General features: G+C 43.9%; 1 protein-coding gene across 1 annotated transcript in view; it reads right to left on the reverse strand.

The window, feature by feature from the left end:
- Positions 1-24,706, reverse strand: part of LOC140717246 (cyclin-dependent kinase 18-like) — a 129,107-nt gene extending 104,401 nt beyond the window's left edge. Inside the window, exon 1 of the mRNA XM_073030605.1 lies at positions 24,386-24,706. The gene's annotated coding sequence lies outside the window, so the exon portion shown is untranslated. The remainder of the gene's footprint in view (positions 1-24,385) is intronic.
- Positions 24,707-26,634: the final 1,928 nt, after the last annotated feature.

The following is a 26,634-nucleotide window of genomic DNA, read 5'->3' on the forward strand; positions in this document are numbered from 1 at the left end:
CCCAAGCCTGGTGACCCAAAGCCAGACCACTCTAACACTGGCCCACTCCAACAAAGGCCACTTCACTTACATCTCTTTTCTTTTTATTGGCTCCTTGCTGATTTCAGCCAAAAGAAAGCTGAAAGGTCCCAAGCTCTTTTAAACCTGCACACTATGGCATCAATGAACGACCTCTTGTGCTGATTGCAGCCCATCAAAATTTTTTTAATGCATCATTTTAAAGTATGCATTTCCTCAGCTCCAATTTTTCTTTGGTTAAATTATCTTTGCTTTCTAAAATTTGCAAAACAGTTTCAAGCACACATCTTTGTCTTGCCAAACATATTGTGCTTCAGCACGTTGTGAATTAGCTTCCCTCTCACATTCTTCTTCTGTCCTGTTGGAATCTTTTGCACATTGATGAATGTGGTTACATAGAAACAGTTAGCAACGCCAAATGTAACTTTAGAAAATCTCAGTGCTTTTGTTATTTTTGGACTGCCTTTGGTGTAAAACAGTTGTCATGTCAACCCATATAATATTGATCTGTCTAACTCCAATCTGGACTGTACATAACTTCAGACTATGTACTTAGTCTAATTTCCCCGTTTGGTTTATTTCCCTTAAGACTTCTATACTGTATGTTTTATCTACCCTTCCGACTCCTTCCATTCAATTCATGAACCAGCCAGCTAAACCCTAATCGCTACAGTTTGCAACACTATGAACACTTTGCACTAAGATTGATGTTTTTGTTCTAATTGAGTTTCCTCATAATACAGAAGAGTGTAATTTATGTTCTTCTTGTGAATGTTTCTTATATGATGTCATGTGCCTGTGATGCTGTTGCAAGCAAGTTTTCCATTGGACCTGTGTATACATGTACTCTTGCATACGACAATAAACGCCTGAGGGGAGGCATAATACATTTTTTAAGCTAATAAAGTCATTGAGAAGTACAGCACTGAAACAGGCTCTTTGGCCCTTCTAGTCCATGCCAAAAACTATTTAAACTGTCAACTCCGAAAGATCTGCACAGGGACCATAGCCCTCCATATCCCTACTATCCATGTGCCCATCCAAACTTCTCTTAAATGTTGAAGCCAAACTCCCATGGACCACTTGTGCTGGCAGCTCATTCTACACTCTCATAACCGTCTGAGTAAAAAAGTTTCCTCACATGGTCCCCTTAAACTTCTCACCTTTCACCCTTAACCTGTAAGCCAACCTCAGTGGAAAAGGCCTGCTTTCATTTACCCTATCTATACCCTTCATAACTTTGTTTACCTCTAGTCAAATGTCCTCTCAATCTTCTACATTCTAAAGAATACAGCCCTAACCTATTTAACCTTTGCTGTAGGTAGATGACCAAAACTGCATGTGATACTCCAAATTAAGCCTCACCAACATCTTATACAACTTCAACATAACATCCCATCTTCCATACTCAATATATTGATTTATGAAGGCCAATATGCCAGAAGCTTTCTTTATAACCCTATCTATTTGTGATGCCACTTTCAACAAATTACTCCTGTACTCCCAGATCCCTTTATTCTACCACACTCCTCAGTGCCCTACTGTTCACTGTGTAGGAAGCCTTTTAGGACCGAGATGAGGAAAAACTTCTTCACACAGAGAGTGATGAATCTGTGGAATTCTCTGCCACAGGAAACAGTTGAGGCCGGTTCATTGGCTATATTTAAGAGGAAGTTAGATATGGCCCTTGTGGCTAAAGGGATCAGGGGGTATGGAGAGAAAGCAGGTACAGGGTTCTGAGTTGGATGATCAGCCATGATCATACTGAATGGCAGTGCAGGCTCAAAGGGCTGAATAACCTACTCCTGCACCTATTTTCTATGTTTCTATGTTTCTACCCTGGTTGGTCCTACCAACGTCCAAAACATTGCACTTGTCTGCATTAAATTCCATCTGCCATTTTTCAGCCTGTTTTGCTAGCTGATGCAGATCCCTTTGCAAGCTATGATAGCCTTCCTCACTGTCCACTACACCCCCACTCTTGGTGTCATTTGCAAATTTGCTGATAATGGAAAGGGTTTCCATTATTTCAATTGGTGAGAGAGACTAGAAGTCCAAGGCTACTCTTAAATGGCATGGATGCCAGTGGGATACGGCTGTCCGAGTTGTTACTCCACTGAATCAAAACTGCAGATACACTCTGAAGGGGAAAGGAAGGAAGCAAAACTGGTGAGAGGAGGTGGGAGCAGTAGAGCCCAGCACTCGATAGGGAAGATTGGGAACCGATAGGCGATTGAGTTGGTGATGTGGTCGGAAACAGAGGTTACCATAAAAGGGTGATAGTGTTTTTGGTGATTGGGAGTAGCAGTAAGTGTGGAAGGGATCTTAGAGTTAGAGTACACAGATCAGGAAGACAGATACTTTATTAATCCCAAAGGAAACTGCAGTGTCACAGTAGCATTACCAAGTGCACAGATATAAATTTTAGAAGAGAAGTAGAAAGAATTTTAAAAAAGTTACCTTGAACAGTCTAACAGGATAGGGTCAACATAGGTTGACTATTTTGTAGATCCTAATGGCTGAGGGTAAAAATGACCTCATAAGGTGCTTTTTGTAGCAGCACAGTTGTCTAAGTCTATAACTAAAAGTGCTCCTCTGTTCATTCAAGGTAGCATGCAGAAGGTGAGAAACATTGTCTAGAAATGCCAAGATTTTCCGTAGGGTCTTTGTTCTACCACAACCACCAGTGTATCCGGTATGGCTCATAAAAGAACCAGCCTTTCTACTCAGTTTATTGAGCCTGTTGGCATCACCCATTGCCCCAGCACACCAGCGCATAGAAGATTGTACTGGCAACAATGGACTAGTAGAATATGTGAAGGAGAGGCCTGCAAACTCCAAAGGACCTCAGTCTGCTCACGAAGTAGAAGTGACTCCGACCCTTCTTGTACACAGCCTCTGTGTTGGTCCTCCACTCAAGTCTATCATCCAGGTGTGCCCCAGGTACTTGTACGTCCTCACCACATCCATGTCCTCACCATCAATAGTAACAGTAACATGGCCAAAGGTATAGGTGAGGGTGAGGGGTTGGGTGGGCTCTGCTTTCCCTGCACTGGGGAAAAGAATGAATACTAGGCTAGACTTCAGGTTCACTGCTGTGGAACTAAGATCACATTTGTCTCCAAGGTGTCCAGCAGTGGGAAGCCACAACAGATCATGGTCTAGGTGTCCCTATAGTGATCCAAAGAAGCTCTGCATGGGGACTGACACATGCCGTGCTGACATGGAAACTGTGAAGACGTTCTTGGTATGAAGTCCTTTACTGAAATTCAAGGTAACAAGTATGACTTGGAAAAAGCCATCATATCCTGGACTCATTACATGATACAGTAAATACAATAAAACACTTTCCTCAGCTGAATTTCTGGAAGCCCAAATTTAAGATGCCTGCTGATATATGCAAAAAATTAATGAGAGATTTTTCCCAAAGAATGTAACTGAAATGGAACTCTTGTGCTTCCTGCATTACCTGTCCCACCCTGACCTCAATGTCACCAGCATTACCTGTTCCACACTAAAACCAACAACACCTCCATTACCTGTTCCACACTAAAACCAACAACACCTCCATTACCTATTCCACACTGAAACCAACAACACCTCCATTACCTGTTCCACACTGAAACCAACAACACCTGAGTTACCTGTTCCACACTGACCCCAACAAACTCTGCATTATCTGTTCCACACTGATCCCAACACCTGCATTACCTGTCCCACACTGATCCCAACAATTTCTTCATTACTTGTTTCACACTGACCCCAACAAACTCTGCATTACCTGTCCCACACTGACCCCAACAACACCTACGTTACCTGTTTCACACTGAAACCAACCTTTCTCTGCATTACCTGTTCCACACTGACCCCAATAACCTCTGCTTGACTTGACTTCAAGCTATGAGATTTGACGTGTTTGAGTGAACTACGTGCTTCCAGGAGTTACCAACTTGGCAAAGAGAATGAAACTATTCTACTCAGAGTCACCAATGTCAAAAGTTTCAAAGTACGTTTGTACATTTGTTATTAAAGAATGTATAAATTATACAGTCTTGTGATTTGTTTGCTTACAGGCAGCCACAAAGCAAGAAACACAAAATAACCCAATTTAAAATAAATAAATAAAAGACCAATACCCCATGCGCAGAGAAAGGGGGGAGAATACTCAAATCATGCAAATAATATGAGGGGTGATTGATAAGTTCATGGCCTAAGGTAGGTTTTTAGAAAACCTAGCACGTTTATTTTTCAACATAGTCCCCTCCTACATTTACAAACTTAGTCCAGCGGTCATGGAGCATACGGACCTTGGACCTCCAGAATGTGTCAACACCGGGGGTGATTGATAAGTTTGTGGCCTAAGATAGAAGGAGATGGGTTATACAGCTCTCGTTACATGCACATGCAGGTCAACTCTTTGAGTGATTATGCAGAAAGTTTGAAGTTAATAACTCATCTCCTTCTACCTTAGGCCACAAACTTATCAATCACCCCTCGTAGAAGCAAAAAAGAACATTCTGAACCAAAATGAGTCCTCAGATCCGAACCCGCGTAGCAGCCCAGAGTAGGCCCAAACCTCGGTATTAGTTCATCATATTAGCAGGCATGGAGCACAGCAGCTGGGGGCAGTCTTCATAGCCTCAACACCATGACAAGAGGGGTGGACATCACGGTAGAGCAGGTGAAATCAGCTCTCACCTCCAAAGCCATCTATCTGGGCTGACATTTAAATTGTCCAAACAACGTATCATATCTCACTCTAAGACCCAGGCACCACTGCAGCAAAAGAATGCTGTCCTAGACCATGCCACCCAGCAACTTGCTGTGGGCCCAGATTTCGCAGCCCAGCCCGAGGCTGCTTGTGATTTCTCCAAAATGGCTCAGTGTCCAGAGCAATCCAGCCTCGCACCTGGGCCAGTTTTACAGGCATCAGAACTCCTCTGCCTCACAATGCCGGGGACCCAGGCTGGAGTTTGCAGCTTCTTTTGTGACCAGTGCGACAGCTTCCGGGATTTAGATGCTCAAACTCCCTGGAGTACGGATAGCTGACACGGCCCCTTTAAAGCTTCAGGCCGGTCCCACCAATCAGCAATCATGTTTTGAGCACCAAGTATTGAGTATTTAAGCAACAACTAAACTGTGGTTTGATGCTCCATCATAAACCTACTCATGATATTGTCTAGTGTTTGTTTTGAGCTCAGATCCATTGTAATACTGTGTCTCGAACCTTGCTTTGGATATCCCAGCATTTGGGTCCAATTCATCCCAGGAGAGCAGCAGTTTCTGAGATAGTCAAACCATTTCATCTGGCATCAGCAATCATTCCACAGTGAAAGTCACTTACATCACATTTCTCCCTTATTCTCATGCTTGGTCTGAACAACAACTGAACCTCTTGACCATGTCTGCATGCTTTTATGCATTGAGTTTCTGCCACGTGATTGGCTGATTAGATATTTACATTGATGAGCAGGTATACAGGCATACCTAACAATGTGGCCACTGAGTGTATGTGCACAATAGGCAAATTGGCTACTGCAAATAACTCCTTACTATAAGGTACAGCAGAAGAACCAAGAGGAAGTTGATGGGCCCATAAGAGAGAACAAGCTGCAAGGTTATAAATAAAGAAGGAGAAAGGGAATTAAATTGACCAGGAGATTGTATGGACCTGATGAGCTGAATCACATCCTTCTATGTTGTAGTAGATGAACTTCACCGATAGATACCATTTCCTGGAATAAAGGTTTCCTTCTTGGCATGACTAAGTCCCGTAAAATTTAGTTGAACAAAAAAAAAATCCTTAGAAAGGTGGAACCACGAGGAAATCTGCAGATGCTGGAAATTCAAACAACAACACACACAAAATGCTGGTAGAACACAGCAGGCTAGGCAGCATCTATAGGGAGAAGCGATGTCGACGTTTCAGGCCGAGACCCTTCGTCAGGACTAACTGAAAGGAAAGATAGTAAGAGATTTGAAAGTAGAGGGGGGAGGGGGAAATGCGAAATGATAGGAGTAGACCGGAGGGGGTGGGATGAAGCTAAGAGCTGGAAAGGTGATTGGCGAAAGTGATACAGAGCTGGAGAAGGGAAAGGATCATGGGACGGGAGGCCTAAGGAGAAAGAAAGGAGGGGGGGAGCACCAGAGGGAGATGGAGAACAAGCAAACAACTAAATATGTCAGGGATGGGGTAAGAAGGGGAGGAGGGGCATTAACGGAAGTTAGAGAAGTCAATGTTCATGCCATTAGGTTGGAGGCTACCCAGCCGGTATATAAGGTGTTGTTCTTCCAACCTGAGTTTGGATTCATTTTGACAATAGAGGAGGCCATGGATAGACATATCAGAATGGGAATGGGATGTGGAAATAAAATGTGTGGCCACTGGGAGATCCTGCTTTCTCTGGTGGACCGAGTGTAGGTGTTCCACGAAACGGTCTCCCAGTCTGCGTCGGGTCTCGCCAATATATAAAAGGCCACACCGGGAGCACCGGACGCAGTATACCACACAAGCTGACTCACAGGTGAAGTGTCGCCTCACCTGGAAGGACTGTCTGGGGCCCTGAATGGTGGTGAGGGAGGAAGTGTAAGGGCAGGTGTAGCACTTGTTCCGTTTACAAGGATAAGTGCCAGGAGGGAGATCGGTGGGAAGGGATGGGGGGGACGAGTGGACAAGGGAGTCGCGTAGGGAGCGATCCCTGCGGAAAGCAGAAAGGGGGGGGAGGGAAAAATGTGTTTGGTAGTGGGATCCCGTTGGAGGTGGCGGAAGTTACGGAGAATTATATGTTGGACCTGGAGGCTGGTGGGGTGGTAGGTCCGAGTGGGGTGGTGGGTGGATGGGGTGAGGGCAGATGTGCGGGAAATGGGAGAGATGCGTTTGAGAGCAGAGTTGATGGTGGACAAAGGGAAGCCCCTTTGCTTAAAAAAGGAAGACATCTGCTTCGTCCTGGAATGAAAAGCCTCATCCTGAGAGCAGATGCAGCGGAGACGGAGGAATTGTGAGAAGGGGATAGCCTTTTCGCAAGAGACAGGGTGGGAAGAGGAATAGTCCAGGTAGCTGTGAGAGTCACAGTTAGAAAGGTGGTACAGTTATAGAATTACAAAATAAGGCAAATAATATGCGGTTCTTCTGAAATAAAAGAGACAACTTTGCCAATTAAACAGCAGCTCCCTAATCCTAGCCAGATGTCCACTTGCTGCTGACTTCAGACTTTATGAGTTTGTCCATACGGTCAGGTACAGTTTGCACCTATGGGGGAGCATTAATGCAGTTTTATAGTGAAAGCAAATAAAGTCACATTTTATTCGTTGTTAAGCTGAAGGGTTGTGCATGTTTATTAATAATATGGGAGTTAAGAATGTAATTGTGTCTTTATACACTGTTTCAAAATCAACCAGAGATTGCAAGGAGAAAGAATTTTAATCTCCAGAGTCGTTATTTCTAGTTGTCTATTGCACCTGTTTGAATCTTGAAGCTTGTTATATTCACAGTGATCAAATCCATGCATTAAATTAGGAGATTAAGAACAGAACAGGTGATTCAGCACCTGGCTCCTCGCACCTCTCGGTTCAATCATGGCTGATTTGCTTTTCAGGGATTTTGGAGCAGCTGGGTTTGAAGGATTTCAATTCAATTTACCTATTTATTGCACCTAACCTCGGATGTGCATCTTTTAATCTACTTAGGAAGCATCAACTGATTCATCATTATGCCATCGACTGGGCTTAACTACTGCCTATATTTAAGTGTAAGGTGAAAATAAATCACAGCAAAATGAAGCCAAATATTATACAGCACTTTATCTGTGCATGAAACAAACCAGAGAAGCCAATTTTAACTTTCTCAAACTTTGGGCCATTGTTGGTATGTTCCACATTGTGACATTATTGACATTACGTGGAATGAAACAGTAGCTTTGGGCAGATCTTAAACAAGCCTTCTCTTGTTTCTCAACATCCTGAAAACAGTCGGAAGAGTAGTCTTTCCAGATGCAGCTTTATGTACAAAATCATTCAGTTTCAAAATAGCCATGAACTTCGATATGTCTCAGTAAGTTTTTTTTTAGACATGAGGGGAATAGACAGAAACTAGCCACTGGTCCTGGGACACATTCTTGTCTGGATTCCTTTGTTGAAATAATAAATGAAATCAAAACTGCTTTTTCTCTACAAATGTTGTCTGAGTCTTTGAGCATTTCTTGGATTTGCAGAGACAGGTCTTCACAGTCCCTACATCTTGATGCAAAGCATGCTGAAGGCCGAGAACAATTTAAGTTCCTTCTTGATACCTCCCTCGTCATCACCAGACTAACGTATGAGAGCAATCTACAAATACGAGAAGGCTTGTCAAATGAAGCATATAGTCATTAAGCTACATGTATCCCAGGAGAACTTTCATTTGCTGAGTAAGGTAAACATAACCCTGCCCTGTAGCAGAGAGAGCATCTGAAGATGTGGTGCCAGATTTGCTCCAGAGGGTAAGAGCTGAGGCTCTGGCTGACAAAACCATCAGTGAGGCCCATCATTAAAAAGTCAGGACATTCAATCCACTATCGACGCCACAAAATTGGATTTTAAGCACCATTGTTCTGTGGGATCTTGCTATGTACAGATTCTCCAACTCGATTTCCCTCAAATGTCATAATAATTGCACTTCAAAAAGTAATTAATATAAAATGTTTCTGGTGAAAATCACTTAGAAGAACAAGTACTTCCCTTTGCTTCACTCCTAAATGACCCACTCCTCATCTGAACGACAGGCCCCATTTCAAACTCTCTGTCTCATGGAGATGTGCTTAATAATTGCATGTTGTGGTCATATAGAAACATCTGCATGCACATGCAATTACACGCGGACACAAAATTGGAAATTCTACGAGGATTTCTGAGTAGTTTGATTTGAAGGATCACTGCACATCAGACCACTTTTTTTTAATCTACTGACATTAAATGAAAGTGAAAAGATTGCAGATGGTGGAAATCAGCATTAAAAATAGAACATGCTGGAGGCACTCAGCAGATCAAGCAGCATCTATGGAAAGAGAAACACGATTATCATTTTGTGTCCAATCTGAGACATTAACTCTGTTTTTACCTTTTCCAAGGTGCTGCCTGAGCTAGTTTCAACATATTCTGTTCTTATTACATATTCTAATACTGTTTTTTGAGTATACACACAACAAACCACCATTGGTATACTGTATGGCAAACTGTTGAGTTGGATGTTATGCTCGATCAATGTCAAAGCCACAAATAAAATTCAGCATTGCTGAGTTCAGATAATTCACATACACTCTCCTTTTAAATGGAGTATCTTGGGGCTAATAGGAGAATCAGAGGTCCAGACTGTTTCTGGTTTGGTTCACAACAGAATAAATTCCCATCGCAAGCAGCCTGCATCTCCCAAAAGTGGGAGAGAAGGGATTATCACAGCTCTGTCCAGTGTGAACAGGATGCATGCTAAGCAATTCAGTTCAACGGAAGTGTCACAATTCTTACCCAACCCACGTGCAAAAGTGATGCGGACAGAGGAAGAGGACAGGGCTTCTCAGCCAATTAGCACACAGCCTTGCCGATGAACTAATTGTGCAGGTCTTTGATTCCAGCAAGGTACTCAGTGTCTATTCAGAGCTGGGGTTGTAACTAGGGAAACACTAGTGGGGAGGGAGACAAAATATCCCAGGAAATGGTGTTATAAATGCAACACCACACTGAGGGAGAGAGCATGTGACAAGCAATCTAAGAGCAATTGCATGCACTCCTCAAGGGTTTTTGCTGAATGCAATTAGTCAATCATTTCATAGGTATATTATCCATGCGCAGGTCAAATAAGCATCTGTCCTCTCCTTCTAAAAGGGGCAGAATTAAGTGAATTCAACAAGCCCTTCTTACTTTGCACGTGCCACGATGCGATTGAGGTGAAATGTTCCCTCATTAAATGAACAGTTCAGAGAACTAGCTCTAAACTACCAACCTCACGGAAAGGTGGCTGATTTTAGATTCCAACATATCGCCTTCTTCCAAGCCAAAGTTCAAAAGGGAAAGACCGAAGGACTGCTACACAAAAGTTTCTGCAGAGGCTGGAAATCCAGAGGCACACACGCAAAACGCTGGAGGAACTCAGCAGGTGAGGCAGCATCTGTGTCAAACTCCCACACAATGACTCTGCCTACAAAACTCTCTGAAAGAGATAGGTCCAAAGATCTGCAGCCCTTCAAGAAAAGAAATTTCCCCTTACTTCAAACCCCTTATCCTGAAACTATATCCCCTTATTTTAGAAAGCCCCACTGTGGGAAATGTCATCTGAGCATCCATCCTATCAGTCCCCTTCAGAACCTTACATACGGTATTTCAATAAGATCACCTCTTGTTGTTTTACACTCTGAATGCTAACCTGCTCGAAGTTCTTCCCCTGTAGCCCATGAAACAGCCTGGTGAATCTCTCTGCATTAACTCCAATACAAGTATATCCTTCCTCACATATGGCCTCAGTAATGGCACCTGTAAGGATGCATCATTATACCCACCACCCCTTTCAATAAGGTCCAAGATTCCACTCGCCTTCCAAGCTACCTGCTGACCCTGCATGTTGATCTCTTGTGTTTCATGTGATACAACCCCATTTGTACCATAACATACTGTAGTTTGGCTCAATTCAAGGTATAAAGTACATTTATTATCAAAGTACGTATACAGTATACAACCCTGAGGTCCATCCTCTCACAGATAGCCACAAAATAAAGAAAGCCATGGAACCCCTTCAGAGAAAAACATCAGCCCCACCATACCCATGAGCAAATGACAACAAAGGAGCAAAATAAAACACAGATTATAAAACATCAAGCCACAAAGTCATCAATAGAATCCAGGCAGACTCAGTTCAGCTTAGTTCAGTTCAACCTAGCACTGTCACTCGTCATCTGCAATCCGCCCCAATCAAAATCGCCAAAATAGCAACAAATAAAGGAGGAACCAGAGCACATCAGAAAGTGAACCACAGAGTCCGAGCTAATCCTTGCTCACGCCCCACGCTTTAAACAATCAGGTTTTTCATCACTTCTCCCAAAGTGGATCATTTCACATTTTCCCACACACTACTCCAACTTCCAACTTTGTGCTCTCTCACTTTATCTATCTGTACCCCCTTGAAGACGGTCCGCAGGAGGTCCATGATACCAGGAACGAAAGGGTTAGTGGCTCTGGGCCTGCACTTGCTGAGAGGGGGTTTCACTGAGACCTGTTGAAGGCCTAGATAGAGTGGACGTTTCCTATAGTGGGGGCTTCGAGGACCAGAGGGCACAGTCTCGGGACGCAGACACGTCCTTTTAGAACAGAGATGAGGAGGAATTTCTTTAGCCAGAGTGAGGTGAATCTGTGGAATTCATTGCCATAGACAGCTGTGGAGGCCGTCATTGGGTACATTTAAAGTGGAGGTTGATTAGTAAGGGCATCAAAGGTTACAAGGAGAAGGCAGGAGAATGGATTTAAGAGGGATATTAAATCAGCCATGATGGAATGGTGGAGCAGATTCAATGAGCCATATCTCCTCATAACCTAGCTCTCATGCTCTTATAGTCTTCTTTTTACTACTGCAATGCTCCAATGTAGTCAACGTCCTGGTGAATCTCCTCTGCATGCTCAGTATATAACTTAAAAGGCTTAAAGGGGGTAACAATTGAACTGCATGCCCTATCATTTTACCAGGCACCAGCCGAAACAAATTTTCTCAGCTGGCATGTAGGAGGTGCTTAGCTCCAGCAATACCCTTGCTACATGCTAGTATAGCAGACAGCATAATGCTTTACAGCACCAGCAATCGTAGTTCATTTCACATTCTCCCTGTGACCACATGGGCTCTTCTGGGTCCGCTGATTTCCTCCCACATACGGGTTAGTAAGTTTTGGTCACGCTACGTTGGCACTGGAAGTATGGTGAGACTTTCAGGCTGCCCCCAGCACATCCTCGAACTGTGTCGGTCGTTGATGCAAACGACACATTTCCCTACACATTTCAATATATATGTGTAAATAAAGCTGATATTTATAACACCCATCCCACTCCTGGAAGTGAAATTTTTATTAAAACAGCCTGAACTTCTCCCAATCATTTCAAAAAAGTTCAAAGTAAGTTTATTATCAAAGTACATATATAACCCTGGGATTCATTTTCTTGCAGGTATGCTCAAAAAATCCATAATAGAATAATCACCATAAGGGAATCAAAGATAGACCACACAAACTTGGATGTTCAACCAGACTGCAAAAGACAGCAAACTGTCCAACTAAGTCCACTGGCAAAGAATTCATAGAAACTACATTGGTTCTCATTTCATCCACGTCATTGAGTCCAATATCAGCATGACTGTGCTGCCCTGGGTGGTGGCTGGAACAGATGTCAGCAGTGATAAACCACAGCTCAAGACCTTTAGCCTCCAGAAGGCTGCCTGGCTTTGAAAATAGTGTAATGCTTTTTGTCTGCTGTTTCTATTTTGCTCATCAAAGAGAACCATATCAGAACTTATCATAGGATTACATCCCTGTCCATTTTTCAGGCTCTTATTTATTTGATTGCTTTCATACCATCTCCCTGGGAGCTTTATCTAGCCAGAATTTCTGCAAGTCAAGAAAATGCAATGTCAGGGATCAAAAAAATACTGACGCATGTGCTGGGCTCCAAGAAATTAGTCCATTTATGTTGCGTGAATGAACTGCCTTGTTACTCAAGCCAACCAATCTTGGCTTAGCCAAAAATAATAAATGCTATACATTGCCCTGAAAGCCTAATGGTTAAATATACCAACCCAGGACTGTTGAATTAGTAAGGTACTCATTAAACCTACCTTGGCTCTCACCTCAACCACGTCCTGATTTTAAAGTTCTCACATCTGAAATTGTGCATCCCATCCCTTTGCTATAACGCCACCTTATCTTACAATCCTCCTGGATCTCCATGACTTTCTAATGCTATCTTCGTGTACTCTAACTCCTTCAGCTATCAAGGCTCTAGGCTGTGACGATTCCCCATTTCCCCAGTGGAAACAATTTTTAACAAGCACTAAGGTCTCCAAGGCTTGGGGTCAAGTTCACTTTGATAACACACTCATGATTTGTGATTTTGCACCATTTTGGAAGGATCTGTGGACAAAGATGTTCCTCAGCTAGAGATGCTAGAGAATCATGACCCTTGCAATGGCCTTGAATAAATTTGCGATTAGTGGAATAATTAATAATGAAAAATCATTGTTGCCTTATATCATGTGTCAATTAAGACAGGAACACTACCTCACTACTTTTGCACTATGTGTTTATCTTTTTATATATACAGTACTGTGCAAAGGTCTAGACACCTAGATATAGATAGGGTGTCTAAAACATTTGCATAGTACTGTATTTGTCAATGTGGATTAGAGAGAGAGTTGGTAAATCCAACAGGTGCCAATGAGGTTGGAGCACTGCGGGAAAGGTGTGGGGCAGGTGGCAGAGAAGGAGTGCCAGGAATGGGGTGGCATGGGTGCAGATACCATGCAAGGTCATATGATTCCAAACAATTGGGTTATTGATCATTACACAATGTCACTCTGGAGCTCCCCACACCCTCCTTCTCCTTTACCCTTTTCCTAGCCAAGATTCCCTTCTTCCTGCCCCTTCCCACTCTCAGTCCACAATAGAGACCCTTATCAGATTCAGATTTATCATCACTCACATATGTCATGAAACATGCTTTTTTCTGCGGCAGCAGTACAGTGCAATTCATAGAATTACCACAGTACTGTGCAAAAGTCTTAGGCATCGTAGTTATATACTTCACATATATATAGCGTGAAAACCCCAGCAGTTTCTGAGATACTCAAACCACCCCATCAGGCGCCAATAATCATCCCATGATCAGAGTCATTTAGATGACATTTCTTCCCCATTCTGATCTTTGGTATGAACAGCAACTGAACCTCTTGACCTTTTATGCATTGAGTTGCTGCCACATGGTTAGCGGATTAGATATTTGCGTTAATAAGCAGGCGTATAGGTGCACCTAATAAAGTGGCCACTGAATGTACAGTATATTTCTTACTGTAATTTATATTTTATTTCGGGTATTTCACTGTACTGCTGCCACAAAATAACAAATTTCATGACATATGTCAGTGATAATAAACCTGATCCTGATTCTGAGCACCATTTGTTGAGGTGCTGAGCCTGAGCTGGAAGTCTGCAGCCTTAACATCTGAGTCCAAACCCATCATGGCTGTTGACTCTGATGTACCTCTGCAGCTAAGGAGGAAGGAAGTTTATGTGGAAAAGGGCACATCTGTTCCTCTGCGATAAGACTTCCGGTCTCCCATCAGGCTGCTCCCAATTCAACAGGTTTCAAGATTCCTCCAGATACCGCGTTAAGCAGTCCACTTTGGGAGATACCAAGCATCAGGCTCCCACTGGCAAATGTATCTTTGCCCAAGGCAGTGATCACTCAGTCTTAAAGGAGACATTACTTGCTGAGGGTTAGTTATTGTTGAGCTTGAATGCATTAGCTCAAAGGTGGTAGTGGCCGAATTTGCACTAACTTTGGAAAGAGTTGAATGAATATTTCAAGTTGAAGATATTGCAAGACGCTTGGGCAGATGCTGTGGTAGTGGTATTGGCTTTTTCAAACAGTTGGCATCAAAACAATGGGTTGAATGGCCTCCATTATGTTGCATCACTCAATGCATCTATCATCTCATGATTCCCATTTTTTGTTTGTTCATTTGGGTGGTCACTGCTGGTTGCACAGTCTTGCCAGTAAGCTGCTCAACAGTAGAAGGCATCACAGCCAAATCCATGAACTTTGATTTCTCCACTTCTGGCAATTTCTCCCCCTCCGAGCTTCTCTCTTTTACCATTCCTCATTCTGGTTACATTCTTACCCCATCTCTTCTCCTCACCTACCCCAGCTTCTTACATCATTCCCCCTTACCCCAACCATCCACCTTTCCCCTCACCTGATATCACCTATAACCTGCCAGCCTTCCCCCATTTCCTTACACTCACCTTCTCATTCTGGCTTATGCAGTCTTCCTTTCCAACCCTGAGGAAAGGTCTTAGCCTAAAATGTTGACTATTTATTTATCTCCTTAGATGTTGCTTAACTTGTTGACTTGCTTCGGCATTTTAAGTGTGGTCAAGATTTCCAACATCTGCAGAACCTCCTGTCTTTATGAATATCCATCTCCTATCCTCTACCCATCCCAAGTCCAGAGAGCTGGGGCTCGTAGCATTGACATCAGTCTTCATAGTGTGAAATAGAAACCCAAATGATAGTTTTCCAACAACTTGCTACTAAGTAGCAAAGGTCCAACAGAGTGATTCAAGTGTGTACACAAAAAATCCCTGCTTCTAATTACGAGCAGGTTGGTCTAACTTACTTCACTGTCTCATTTGGTTGCTTTCAGTCATAATGTTGTATGTTTAGGTCCCACTGAAAAGATGGGTAGTCACTTAAACGGGACCTTTACTCACATACTTAGGCTGACAGTGCAGTGGTGCTGAAGGAGTGCCACACTACAAGAGATGAGATATTAAGTGAAGTCCAACCTGCTCTCTTGGTTAAAGAAGAATTATCTCTACTGACCTGGCCAGTACTGATGGACTGACATATGAGCAAAAGACCATCCACTCTGGAATAGCATTCATAGATCTGGTCACCTCACTGTACTAGGGGTGTGATCACACTGAAGAAAGTGCGGAGTAGGTTTTCTAGGATGTTGCCTGGGATACAGATGGGGGTGACTGAATGGGCTGTGCTTGTTTTGGAGTGAAGGAGGCTGAGGGTGGGGATGTAGGGAGGCATGGGTTTTGATAGAAGTACACAAAATTATGAATGAATTAAATAGAGTAAATAGAAGGAAACCTTCCCCAAGGCAGAAATATCTAAAACCAGAGGGCGTAGGTTTAGGATAATTGGTATGTCATTTCGAAGGGGGGACTTTTTCCCCCACGTGGAGGGTGGTTGCAACATAGAACATTCTACTTGTTTAAAAATAAGGGATTGCTTATTTAAAATCAGGATCATGCCAGCTTTGGAGGAGGAGGTTAATAAAACAAGCATTTGAATCACAAGGATGGACTGAACACTAGCAAATTGGATTAGCATAAGTTGGAACTTGACGGTTGGCATGGAAACAGTGGAGTAAAGGACCTGCTTCTGTGGTCTATTACTCTATGGCTCTGAATGGTTGGACAGACAGGGTTTATTTATAGCTGCTGAAATTTTGAAGAGTGAGTGATGGTGAGGAGGGTGTGTTAGGATAGGAATGTCCACTCTTGCAGGTGAAGCTACATTAAGGCTTACTGCTTAATAATTAAAGGGCTTGCCATTTCAGAGACAGGTCAGTTATCCTTTCCTCTCAGAAGCTCATAATCCTTTGGAACTCTCTTCCTCAAAAGGTAGAGGAAGCCAGGTCCTGAAATATTTTTAAGATGGAGGTAGACAGACCCTGTTTAAACAACTAGTTGAAAGGGTAGCAAGAGTAGACAAGAATGCAGAGTTGAGATAGGGACGGATAGACCATGCTGCTACTAAATGGCCATGCAGACTCTAAGTTTGTTTGTCTCATGGAGTGAGCTTCTTTCTCAAAATTCTATGGAAATTATCCTGGGGATGAAAGGGTTAATGTATGAAGAGCGCTCGATGGTTCTGGGCCTGTACTCGCTGGAGTTTAGAGGAATGAGGGGGATCTCATTGAAACCTGCTAAATATTAGAAGGCCAACACTGGAGGCTTCCCAGACAGAATATGAGGTGTTGCTCCTCCATCCTGAGGGTGGCATTGGAGGAGGCCATGGACCATTACGTCAGAATGGGAATGAGCGGCCATCAGGAAATCCTGCCTGTTGTGGCAGATGGAGCAAAGGTGCTCGGGTTCTCGATTTACGAACAAGTGGGTTGGGTTTACCAGATCCTGCAGGGTTTCCGCCGCCTTCTGCCACATGGGAGCCTGGTTACAGTCACGTTTCTGACTGGCAAACCATTTGTGTTACAAACAGTTCACAGGAACAGAGCTATTCTATAGCAACACACAGAAAGCTGGAGGAACACAGCAGGTCAGGCAGCACCTATAGGAGGAAATGGAGAGATGATATTTTGGGGTGAAACTCTTCATCTGAACACAATAAAAGCTGGAGGAACTCAGTAGGTCTGGCAGCATCTATGAAGGGAAATGGGCAGTAGATGTTTTGGGTTGAGAGCCTTCATATGGAGTCCAGATTACTGAGTGGACATCCCTCAGCACTGTAATAAACTGCTAGTCTGAATTATGTCCTCCTGCATCTGCAAAGTCCTAGAATGTTACCCACTGAGCCATGACTGACCAACAGCTTTACATAATTTCCTTTGGGAAATCAGGGAGCAATGATGCAGAATCTTCCCTCAAGACAAAGAAAAATGAGCTACTGTTCGGTAACAGATTTCCATTACCTGTTAATGCCTCCCTAAGTCAGCCACAGCCTTCATTTATTTAGTGCCTTGACTGTACCACAGGGGCTCAATTCACCGTGTCTAAAGCCACATAAGCAGATAGTAGGTCAGATGATCAAAGGTTTAACCAAAGAGGAAAGCTGTTTCATGGAATAATAGTTAATGATCTAGAACTCAGAGCCTTAAAGGGTGATAAGAACTGAATCAATTGGGCCCTTTAAAACTGAAGGGAAAATTTTCCAGAGTGCAGGGGAGGGGCTACAGAATTGGACTATCTGGATTGCTCATACACAGTCCTGACACGGGCTCGATGGTCCAAATAGGCCTGAAAGGCCTACATAGAATGGATGTGAAGGAGATGTTTCCTGTCGTGGGAGAGTCCAGGACCAGAGGGCACAGCCTCAGAATCGAAGGGCATCCATTTAAAACAATGATGATAAAGAATTGCTTCAGCCAGAGGGTGGTGAATCTGTGGAACTCTATGCCACAGACCGCCGTAGAGGCCAAGTTGTTAGGTATATTTAAAGTGGAGGTCGCTATGTTCTTGGTTAGTAAGGCAATCAAAGGTTAAGGGGAGAAGACAGGAGAATGGGGTTGAGAGGGAAAATAAATCAGCCATGATCAACTACCAGAGCAGACTTGATGGGCTAAATTGCCTAATTCTGCTCCTAGGATTTATGGTCTTATGATGTTTTGGGACTCTCTAGAAAGACTGGCGAATGCAGGATTTTATTTCAGAATCGGAATCAGGTTTAATGTCAATGGTAAAGGTGAAATTTACTGTCTTTGTGGCAGCAGCGCAGTGCAATACATAGAGGAACAAAACTGTGAACCACAGGATGTATATACTGTATGTATATTAAATAGTTAAATTAAATAACTCATGCAGAGGTAGATATATTCTTAATAAGCCAGAGCACAGGAGAGAAAATAGACTTTGAGTATAATGTGTCATCAGCCATGATCTTACTTAATGGGGGAGCAGGCTCAAAGGCCTAAATGGTCTGTTGTTCCTAATTCACAAGTGCTTAAGTTCTTCCTCAATCAATCGCAATACAAAATATTATCGCACCACTATTTCATCATTTTCTGTGCTCAAATTAGATGCTGGGTTTCCTTCCTTACAATAGTGACCGCAATTGAAATATAGACCATAGAACCTAGAAGAGTATGGCAGAGTAACAGGCCCTTTAGCCCACAATGTTAAGCTGAACTAATTATGACACCTTATCCCTGCTGCATGCATTTAGTCCCTATACCCCCCATTTTTTGCATGTTCATGTGCCTACCTAAGAGCCCCTTAAACATCTCTATTGTAAGTAACTCTACCACCACCCCTCACAGCATATTCCAGGCACCCATGACTCGCAGTAACATAACTTGATCCATGGTTCGTACTTGAACTTTTCACCCTCTCACCTTATATTCCTGCCCTCTTTAGAGGTACTTTATTGGCTGAGAAGTCCTTTGGTGTAACCCAAGGCTCTGGAAAATGCAACACAAATTCAAACTCCTTTCCCTGAATTTTGGACCACTCGCCCTCTCATAGAGAGTGGCGATAATCATCCTCTCTGCAGGGCCCCGGCTAGCGCTGTCGAGGCATCCTTTTACTAATGGAGCATTGCAGTCGGTTACTAAGCAGTAAGTCTGTTGCCCCTGGTTGCGTAAACACACAGTTTGGAACGGAATTGTATTTTCAACCATGAATTGCCTGGTTTTTGAAGAATCTGTCAGAAAGCAATAGGGTAATCACCAAACAATGGCAAAGTTCAGCAAGATGTGATGTAATGAACCTAGGCTTCCAAACACTGCATGCAATCACACAAGTTCGATGTATTCAGTTGACTTTTACTGTGGGGGTGAGGAGATGGTGGGGGGGGGGGGTGCGATGGGAAGAGGAAGGGCTTACCATGAGACACAGAGATGATGAAACCTCCTCTCGCATTTACTTGGTCTACAAACCCCGGGGTTTGTTTCACAATTGAACTGGGTCACCTCAACTACATTTGCACACTGTCCACAGCTGAATGAAAATCTAACACTGTGAAAACGCTCAATTCATCCTCAATCTCTGCAGCCTTTAAAAAGAAAAGCTGCAGTTTCTTCCACCTCTAGTAGGTGGGAGACCTTAAGAATGGAATGGGTACTGGGGAGGGGAGGGATCAAGTTTGAAGAAGAGGAAGATTTTCCTTTGTACTCTTTCCATAATCTCACAGCTTCCCAAATTGGAGAGGTGTGGTCACATCTGCCACGTGGGAAACATGACAACAATTTTGTGCACAGCAGGTTTGCAAAAACCACAAGTTAATACAGGATTTATGTACAGTGGTATATCGGAAGCTACGCACAAAATTCTGAAGGAACTCAGCAGGTCAGGCAGCATCTATGGAGGAGAGATGAGTGAAAAAGGACTGGAAAGGAAGTGGGAAGAAACCAAAGTAAGAAGGTGGATGGACGGGTATGAGTACAAGCTGGCAGGTGATAGGTGAAGCCAGGTGAGGGGGAAGGTGAGTGGCTGGGGGAGGGGTATGAAGTGAAGCTGGAAGATGATAGGGGGAAGGTAAAGAGCTGATGGGAAGGAATCTGTGAGACAGAGGATGATGGGAAAAAGAGAAGAAGAAGGGTCACCAGAGGGCAGTGAAGGGCAGGTGAGGAGAAGAGAAGGGGGTAAGAGGGGAGAGAGAGGGGAGAAGGGGGGATAATTACTGAGAAATCAATGTTTATGCCAACAGTTTAAAAGCTAACCAGACAGGATATAAGGTGTTGCTCCTCTAACCTGAGGGTGAAATAACACGTCAGAGTGGGAATGGGAAGTAGAATTAAAATGAGCGGCCATCAGGAAATCCTGCCTGTTGTGACAGATGGAGCGAAAGTGCTCGGGTTCTGTACTTATGAACAGGTGGGTTGGGTTTACCAGATCCTACAGGGTTTCCGGCACATTCTGCCACGTGGGAACCTGGCTACAGTTGCATTTCTGACTTGCGAACTGTTTAGTTACAAACAGTTCACAGGAACAGAGCCATTCTATAGCAAAACACAAAAAGATGGAGGAGCTCAGCAGGTCAGGCAGCACCTATGGAGGGAAATGGACAGTAGATGCTTCAGATTGCTGAATGGACATCCCTCAGCACCATAAAGGACTGCCAGTCCGGATTACTGAGTGGACATCCCTCAGCACTGTAATGAACTGCCAGTCTGGATTATGTTTTCCTGGATCTGCAAAGTCCCAGAATGTTACCCACTGAGCCATGACTGACCAACAAACAGCTTTACATAATTTCCTTTGGGAAATCAGGGAGCAATGATGCAGAATCTTCCCTCAAGACAAAGAAAAATGAGCCACTATTTGGTAAAAGATTTCCATTACCTGTTAATGCCTCCCTTGGTCAGCCACAACCTTCATTTATTTAGTGCCTTGAATGTTCCACAGAGTCTCGCTTCACCGTGACTAAATTGGCACAAAGCCACGTAAGCAGATAGTAGGTCAGATGATCAATAGTTCCACTGAAGAGGAAAGCTGTTTCATACGATAATGGCTAATGATCTAAAACTCAGAGTATTAAACGGTAATAGAAACTGAATCAATTGAGCCCTTCAAAACAAATTACAATAACTACTGAAGGGAAAACTTTCCAAACTTCAGGGGCCAAATAGACCTGAAAAGTCTACATAAAGTGGATGTGGAGAGGGTGTTTCCTATAATGGGGGAGTCTAGGTCCACAGGACACTGCCTCAGAATAGAAGGCCGTCCCTTTAGAACAGTGATGAGTTGGAATTTCTTTAGCCCGGAGGATGGTGAATCTGTGGAATTCATTGCCACAAGTGGTTATGGAGTCCAAATCATTGGGTATACTTATGGTCAAATGGCTTCTTTGTAACAATTCCATGATCTTAGGTAGACTTTAAAGAACACCTTAAAGGGAGAAAGAGTAGGAGAAAGACTTGTAGAAAGATGGGAGGTTTAGGGATAGAATTCCAGAACATGCTTGAGGGCCACGAAAGAGCAATTATATCTGAGAATGATGGTGAGGTCAGTAATGGAGGGACACGGATTTTTCAGATTTTATAGGACTGGAGGAATTTGCAAAGATAGGAAGGAATGAGATTGTGGGAGCATCTTAGAACACTGCTAATCAAGGGTAAGTGCAGGTCAGTGGATAGAGGCGTGATTGATGAAGGAGGACTGGTGAAGAAATAACTTGCTGAAACACAAAGAGGGCAGGGTGGCTACATAAACACAAGAGGTTGTGCCGGTGCTGGAAATACTGAGCAACACACACAAACTGCAGGAGGAATGCCTCAGGTCAGGCAGCATCTCTGGAGAAGAATAAACATGGAAACATAATATGGAGAAGAATGTTTTGGGTCAAGATCCTGTAACCTTCATCAGAGGTTACAGCTGGACCATGATAGGATGCAAAGCTAGACTGAGAAGTGGCAGATGAAGTTCAACCCAGATAAGTGTGAGGTGGTTTGTTTATGTAGGTCAAATGTGACAGCAGAATATAGTATTAATGGTAAGACTCTTGGCAGTGTGGAGTATCAGAGGGATCTTGGGGTCCGAGTCCATAGAACACTCACAGCTGCTGCACATGTTGACTCTGTGGTTAAGAAGGCATACCGTGCATTGGCCTTCATCAACCGTAGGATTGAGTTTAGGAACCGAGAGGCAATGTTACAGCTACATAGGACCCTGGTCAGACCCCACTTGGAGTACTGTGCTCAGTTCTGGTCGCCTCACTACAGGAAGGATGTGGAAACTTTAGAAAGGGTGCAGAGGAGATTTACAAGGATGTTGCCTGGATTGGGGAGCATGCCTTATGAGAAAGGGTTGAGTGAACTCGGCCTTTTCTCTTTGGAGCGACGGAGGATGAGAGGTGACCTGACAGAGGTGTATAAGATGATGGCATTGATTGTGTGGATAATCAGAGGCTTTTTCAGGGCTGAAATGAGTAACATGAGAGGGCACAGTTTTAAGGTGCTTGGAAATAGGTACAGAGGAGATGTCAGGGTAAGTTTTTTTACGCAGAGAGTGGTGAGTGCGTGGAATGGGCTGCCAGCAACGGTGATGGAGGCAGATATGATAGGGTCTTTTAAGAGACTCCTGGATAGGTACATGGAGCTTATAAAAATAGAGGGCTATAGGTAACCGGAGGTAATTTCTAAGGTAGGGACATGTTCGGCACAGCTTTGTGGGCCGAAGAGCCTGTATTGTGCTGTAGGTTTTCTATTTTCTATGTTTCTATCAGGACTGGTAATGAAGGAGGCAGAAGCCAGATTAAGAAGCTGGGGAAGGTGAAGGAATACCAGTTAGAGGGTGGGTGGGTGGGTGGGGGAGGTGGGGGTGAAGTGAGATGGCCAGGATACCACAGAGAGCTGTGACAGTGAGAAACAACAGAGGTCAGCAGCCTGTAAATTCATCTCTGGTCGATAACACCAAACAGACTGCAGAGCATTGCCAGCATACTGAACAGAGCTTCCAAAATCCATTCTATTGATCTTTACAGACTGCATTCCACAAGCAGAGGGCTGTATGCTGGTGGAATTAGATGGCTCACTCATTCCAACCAATTTCTCAGCAATTGCAACAAGAAAGCGGCATCCATCATCAAGGACACCCACCATCCAGGCCACGCTCTCTTCTCGCTATTACCACAGACAGGAGGTAGAGGAGCCTTCGGCCCAACACCACCAAATCCAGGAACAGTTATTACCCTACAGTCGTCAGACTCCCGAACCGGTGTGGATAATTTCACTCACCTCACCTCAGAACTGATCCCACAACCTACAGGCCCACTTTCAACGACTCTCCAACTCATCAGTCTACAACTCATGTTCTCAGTATTAATTACTTTTTATTTGCACAATCTGTCTTCCTTTGTATATACTTACTTCTCCGGTTTGTATACAGCCTCTCATAAATTCTGTTTTATTTCTTTATTTTCCTGTAAATGCCGACAAGAAAATAAATCTCAAGATAGTGTATGGGGACATTTAGGTACTTTGATAATAAACTTACTTTGACTTTGACTTTGATGGTGGGGAGTGCTTGGGCAGGAGGGGAGACGGGGCAGAGGAGGTGCCTTTGAAGCTGGTGGAAAGAACAATTAATTTTACACGGAATATCCAGCTCAGAAATAGCCAACTTGCACAGTCTCTGCTTCCTCCAACCCTTGGCAATGCCTCTCCCCCTCAGACTTTCACCTAGCTTCCTTTATAAGACATCAGTGCTATTTGCCTTGAATTCTGCCACCAGTGCTGATCCCTCCTTTCTATCCCTTTTCCAGGCAAAAAAGTTTCTGCCGAGTTCCTTATTGGATTCATTACATTCAAGACTCCTGATTTTGTATTCCCTCTCAAGCATACAATAGTTCTAGTAGGTCCCCTGCTAGATCTATAATTGATCCAGTTATTCAGTTATCAACCAGCCCTCAGCCTTGGCATCTTTTTGAGGGAGAGAGACCTGAGATCAATAGTGCATGCTCTGTCTGCAATTGCAGTGTCAAGACCGCTGCACCCTGTGAGTTATCAAATCAACTGGATTTCATTGCATGGTTTACAGCCTCCTTATTCAGCAGTAAAAATGCCCGAACAAACTCTTCCTTCATTGCCTGCAGTATTCTTAAGTCGTAGACAGATTCCTGAGAAGGGTGCCTGCAATATACATAAACGCTACTGCCTTTCCTGCCCTAAGATGCAGTATTAAAAATAAATGCCCCCTGTACCATAGCAGGAACTGTAAAGGTTTGAGAAATATGTAGGGTTTTTAAACTGACATGTCGCAGGTTTTGTTAATTACAGTGATCACTATAAATCAGGATATATACTCACAGCAGTGTCATAGATTCAAAGCAAGAGTTATAAAATTACTTCTAGAATATTCCAAACAGAATTTTAAAAATATACAAGGCAGTCACTCACAGACTTTAACAAGAAGAGACTGGATTGCAGCGAGTTCTGGTTCAGTGACACTGGATTTAAACTGCCTGGGAGCTTCCTTCAGCGAGCATCATACGCACACATACTTCATGGTCTGATGAGAACAGAGATCTCATCAACATAGGCTCCGATATTAGTCCTGCTCCGCCCCCCTTCTCTCTCTCTCTCTCTCTCTCTCTCTCTCTCTCTCTCTCTCTCTCTCTCTCTCTCTCTCTCTCTCTCTCTCTCTCTCACTTTCCTCTCTCTCTCTTTCTCTCTCTTTCTCTCTCCCCGTCCCTCTCCACCTCTCTCTTCTCCTCCTCTCCTCTGCTCTCCTCTCTGTTCTCTCTCTGTTTCTGTCCTGTCTGTCTGTCTATCTGTTTCTCTCGCTCCCTCCCTCCCTCCCCTCTCCTCTCTTCTCTGCCTGTCTCTCTTCTCTCTCTTTCTGTCTCTGTCTCTGTCTGTCTGTCTGTCTCTCTCTCTCTCTCTCTCTCTTTCTCACTCTCTCTCTCTGTCCTCTCTCACTCTCTCTCTATCCTCTCCTCTCTTCCCTCTCTCTCTTTCTGTCTCTCTGTCTCTCTCTGTCCTCTCTCACTCTCTCTCTATCCTCTCCTCTCTTCCCTCTCTCTCTTTCTGTCTCTCTGTCTCTCTCTTTCTCTGTCTCACTCTCTCTCCACATACATTCCCCAGCTGTTTGATCTAGCCTCCTGTCACTCCCTGAGCTATTCGATAATGTTCCCTCACAAGTCATGTGCGCTGTTCCTTTGGGATAGTTTTATCTCTCTCACAACACGACAAACCACCCCCCCCCAAACTCCACCCCCTTCACATTTCCATTGCCAAATCTTCCGCAAAATGTCTGCACCGTTCCAGCAGCCCGTTTCAAACTGTTCTCAGACACAGAGAACCTGTTTAATGCTCAAAATGCGGGGGGAAGACAAGCCTGGAGAACAAGTAACAGAGAAGGAAAGATATCGCCGGCACCCTGCATCATTCTAGGAAAAATGTAGACGGCCTATTTCACTGAAAGGCCAGACCACAGTCCCAGCTCTTTCCTTCACTCAGTGACCAGACCTCAGGCATATATTTGTGTCAATAACAAACTTATGCAAACTCTGTGGTCCCAGCTTGCACATACCTACCACCACTGACCTGCACTGGCTCCCAGTAAAGCAAGACCTCAGTTTTTAACCCCTCCGTGACCTTGCCCCTCTCTATTTCAGTAATATCTCCCCGGCCCATAGAATAGCAATCCGTACAACACAGAAACAGGGCCTTCGGCCTGTGGTGTCTTTGCTAACCACGATGCCATTCCAAGTTAACCCTATCTGCCCGTACATGGTAACAGATTGGTTTATTATTGTCACAAGCATGGAAGGCAGAGGGGAAGGAACAGTTCCTGAATCACTGAGCGTGTGCCTTCAGACTTCTATACCTCCTTCCTGATGGTAACAACGAGAAGAGGGCACGTCCTGGGTGGTGGGCGTCCTTAATGATGGACGCCACCTTTTTGAGGCACCGCTCCCTGAAGATGTCTTGGATGCTACGGAGGCTAGTACCCATGATGGAGCTGACTAATTTTACAGCTTCCTGCAGTGCAGTAGTTTTAAATAATAAAGCGCAAGGTCATAACAAGGCAGATTATGAGGCCAAGATTCCATTTTATTGCACAAGTGATTTTTCCAAGAATCTGATAACAGTGAGATAGAAGAACAGCAGTATGTACTTCAGGCTTTTGTGACTGCTGCCCGACGGGAGAGGACAGAACGTCCGGGGTGGGTGGGGGGGGGGGGTCTTTGATTATGCTGGCTTCTTTACTGAGCTGTAGACAGAGTCCATGAGGAGAAAGCATGTTCTTGTGACGTGCTGAGCTGTGTCCACAACTCACAGTTCCTAGCGGTCACGTGCAGAGCAGTTGCCGTACCAAGCTGTTATGCATCCAGTCAGAATGCTTCCTACGGCAAATTGGTTTATTATCGTCACACGAACTGAGCTGCAGTGAAAAGCTTTGTTACGCATGCCATCCTTACGGATCATTTCAAGGTATCCCTACGTCAAAAGGAAGAGCAAGAGCAGAATACGGAGTGTAGTGTTACAGTTGCAGATAAAGGCAATGCAGGTAGATAATAAGGAGTATGGAACACAACAAGGTTGTTGTGAGATCATGAGTTTGTCTTTACTGTACAAGAGGTCCATTCAAGAGTCTAATATCAGCAGGATAAAGGCTGTCCTTGAGCTTGGTGGCACGTGGT

The sequence above is a fragment of the Hemitrygon akajei genome, chromosome 27 (assembly GCF_048418815.1).
Source record: "Hemitrygon akajei chromosome 27, sHemAka1.3, whole genome shotgun sequence".
Classification (NCBI taxonomy): domain Eukaryota; kingdom Metazoa; phylum Chordata; class Chondrichthyes; order Myliobatiformes; family Dasyatidae; genus Hemitrygon; species Hemitrygon akajei.